Genomic DNA, 4,356 nt, shown 5'->3' with positions numbered 1-4,356 from the left:
ATATCTCGACCAAAACGGATGTTGTAGAGAATATTTATGTTGGCAAATGTTGTTCTCCTTTAGAACTGGAAATATATAACGCTATTTTTCGTGAATTCAGAGATGTCTTTGCTTGGTCATATGATGAAATGCCATGCATTGACTCGAGTATAATTGAACATGAAATAAAGATGTATCCAGATGTCAAACCAGTAAGACAACGGCTATGGCAGGTGTACCCCAAGAAAGTTGTTGCCATCAAGGCAGAAGTTGAGAAACTTCCCCATGCTGGTTTTATTTACCCGGTTCCTCTAACCGATTGGGTATCAAACATCTTTCCTGTGATGAAAAAACAAGGAACGATTAGAGTGTGCGTCGATTATAGGGATGTGAATCAAGCTTGTCCAAAAGACAACTACCCTACACCCTTTATTGACCAGATAATTGATGAATGCACCGGATGTGAAATATTTTCATTTATGGATGGATTCTCCGGGTATAATCAAATAAATATCCACCCACAGGACCAGTCAAAGACTGCATTTATTTGTCCGTGGGGCACATCTGCATATCGTAAATTACCCTTTGGTTTAAAGAACGCAGGGGCAACATTTCAAAGGGCAATGAATTATTCATTACATGACATCAAAAACATCGTTCAACAATATCTCGACGACCTTCCGGCTCATTCGTGAAAGCGGACCGATCATCCACAGCATTTGAGAGCGATATTTCTACGTTGCCGACACTACAAGATACGACTCAATCCACACAAATGTGTGTTCTATGTCAGTTCTGGTCGTTTTCTTGGCTTTTTAGTCTCAAAGGACAGGATTCGTCTCGACCCATGTAAGGTTTAGGCAATCATAAATTTTCTTCCACCTTCAAATTTACTTCAGATTCATAAACTTTAAGGGAAAGCAAACTTTCTGAGGAGGTTCATTCCAAATTACGCCGAACTTGCTAAAGGTTATACACATCTATTGAAAAAAGAAGTACCCTTCTTCTGGGATTAGGTCGCGCAAGCTTCCTTTGATGCTTTAAAAGAATCCCTAATGAAAGCATCATTAATGTACGCTCCTGATTATCAAAAAAACTTTAACCTGTATCTGGCTGCAACGGATACAACCATCGCAATGGTTTTAGTTCAAGAAGACAATGGAATTGAAAATCCCATACAGTATTTGAGTAGAAACTTAAATGATACAAAAAGCAAATATTCCTATGTTGAAAAGCTGGCTCTCGCAGCTGTTCAAGCGATACAGAGATTTTGACACTATTTCCTCTTTCGAAAAACCACCATTTTGTCAGATTGCAACCCCATGACTTATATATTGTCGTGACAATTGTTGGGGGGAAAATATTCAAAATGGATAGCAATTCTTCAAGAGCTTGATCTGGAATTCGTAAAATCCAAACCAAAGAAATCCCTGGTTTTCGCGAAATTACTATGCGATCTCCCATTGTCGTCCAATGATGAAACATTCGAAGAAACCATCGTTGACGAATCTTTGTTTCTGATATCTTCAAGCAATCCGTGGTATGGAGATATAATCATCTATCTCCAAACCCAAAAATATAGGTCTAATACCTCTCGCTCAAAACAAAAACGTATTCGATACCAATCAAAAGACTACATGATCGCCAGTGATACACTTTACCGTCGTGGTGTCGATACAATTCTGAGAAGGTGCCTCACCCATGAGGAGGCTGAAAAAGTCCTGAATGATTACCATTCAGGCGCGTGTGGGGGGCATCAGTCTGGTTACGCTCCGGCACAAAAAAATTTACGATCAGGATACTTCTGGCCAACAATGTTCAAAGATTTCATAACCGCAATCAGAAGTTGCCATGCATGTCAAATTTTCGATAGCAAAACCAGAAAACCACCGACACCCCTGCAACCGATAGTTTTTGTTGGGCCATTCACCAAATGGGGCATTGATTTCATGACATGTAACCCCACCTCGACCGGGGGGCATGGGTATATCATAGTCGCAGTAGAATATTTTACCAAATGGGCCGAGGCTATGCCTACATTAGATAACACTGGTGAAACAGCTGCCCTTTTCTTTTTCAATCATGTAGTCGCCAAATTCGGCATTCCACAGGCTATAGTCACAGATCATGGATCGTATTTTCACAATCACATGATGGTCGAATTGGCTGCCAAATTGGGGTTGTCCCACGACAGCTCTACTCCATATTACCCGCAAGCCAATGGACAAGTTGAAGCAATCAACAAAGTCCTGAAGCGGATGCTGCAAAGGATGATTGGAGTCCACAAAAGGAGTTGGCACCTGATCCTGTACTTAACCTTGTGGGCATATCGAACATCGATAAGGAATGCAACCGGGTTTACACCTTTTCAACTGGTGTATGGCCTAGAAGCAATCTTACCAGTTCAGTGTGAAATCTCGTCCCTCAAACTCGCAGTCGACCTTCTCCCCAGAACTTCAGAAGAGGAGGCTTGTTTCTTGGAACTAATCCAATTGGATGAAACCCGTCGTGATGCCACTTTGGCTAACAAATCCCATAAGAAACGAGTCAAGGCGTAGTTCGACAAAAATGTCAAACCTCGTGTCTTCTCAGAAGGTGACTTGGTCTTACTTTACGACCAGGAATCCGATAAATTCAGAGCAGGTAACTTCAAGTCTTTGTGGATGGGCCCCTTTATTGTTAAGCGTGTATTAGCAAAAGGAGCCTACGAGTTAATGGATTATGATGGGATTCCACTGGCGCAACCTCGTAACAGGTTGTACCTTAAGCGTTACTACGCATGATTCAGTGTGGTAACCCATATGCTTTTGTTACATTTTTGTTTTCGCTAAGGGTAATTGTTTTGGTCAAATAATCCACTTTTTACATTTGTCGCAGATGTCGAACCTATCGTAATCTTTTGTTGGATATGCCGACAGAGCGAGTCGTAGTTCGCAGAACCTATCTTCTGCAGCCTGGGCCATTTTTTATCCAAGCGCCGAGTTAGTAAGTTTCAGAGGGGTATGTACTGGTCGGTCAACGAATAACATCACTGAATATAGCGCGTTGATAGAACTTCTCTCTGATGCCATCACACATGGCATAAGCCAACTTGTCGTTAGGCTAGACTCACAGCTCGTCATACTACAACTCACTGGTATCTACTCTGTCTGAAATCCAGCTATCTATCGCATGTTCCTAAGGGTCAAGATTTTGGAAAGGCAATTTGATTTCATTCAATATCAGCATATTTCCAAAAACTTAAACACATTAACGGATTCATTGGCAAATTATGTGTTAGATAAACATTCGTAACATTTATAAAAAGAATCATTTCATCAGTATTTACATCAGGATCATGTAACTTAACCAAAATAAAACTCTGAAAATCAAAGATATATATATATAACTGTTTATGGTTTACACATAATGTTCTGTAACCAAGACAAAATTGGTCAGATGACCCAAAACTCAAAATGCGAGGGGGCACCCTAGTCTAATGATGCTGGTGATAACAAGTCATCGCCTGTGCAATCATGTGTAAAAGTCTAGTCCATCGACTCGGCATGCCAGTAGTATGTCGTTGCAACCTCAGAGGCAGCTCGTTAGTCCTCACGTCCGGAATTCCAAGAGTGAGGCCTTTGAATTGATCCTGCAATGCTGAAAGAGTCTCGACCACATCAAGGTCGCGAAGGATAGCCCTTCCCACAGCCTCTCCTGCTGGAGTGACAGCTGGCACTCTCAGGCGTACTACTGGCTCAACTGGTCCAACATCTGCGTGAGCACGTGAGTTTTGATTAGTCCTGATAGAAGAAAGCACAAGAAAATTATAAAAAGAAACGATAAACATAGATATGGTCAGATAATTTACCGATGACACGCCACTGCTTGCCAGCCGACAGTACCAAATCCGGGTCACCGCGGAAAGCCATACCAGCATATGGATACTCGGAAAAAATCATATCCTAATGGTTTAAACACTCGAAAAAGGTATCAGAAAAGGAAACCTGGGACTGACCAGCATGTCTAGCCATAAGGTCGACCCATCTCTGCATCCGTGGCTCAGTCGGTGGAGGTAAACTAAGTGAAACATACTGCGGCTGCATCAACGGGATCTTTTCCAAGGCAAAAGCTGTCAAGATAGAACCATATTCAAAGTTCTTCAATCTTTCGTTTTTCACCTTGGTCAGTTTTTCTTTCATCACAGAGAGTGCTGCATCACACCAGTTGAATACCTTTGGTTCAAGGCATTCCAAGGCGTACTGCATATAAGACCTGTTGGCCACGTGAAGTGTCGCACTACCACCCAGTCTAGCAAAAGTGAACAGAATGGTCCTCAGGGACCTGTCAGTGACATCTCGGATATTGATCTTTCTGTCCTTACTCGGCTGAGATCCC

The sequence above is a fragment of the Pinus tabuliformis genome, chromosome J, assembly GCF_031772625.1.
Source record: "Pinus tabuliformis cultivar Carrire ecotype Pingquan chromosome J, CPIR1, whole genome shotgun sequence".
NCBI lineage: Eukaryota > Viridiplantae > Streptophyta > Pinopsida > Pinales > Pinaceae > Pinus > Pinus tabuliformis.
This window is presented reverse-complemented; position numbering follows the sequence as displayed.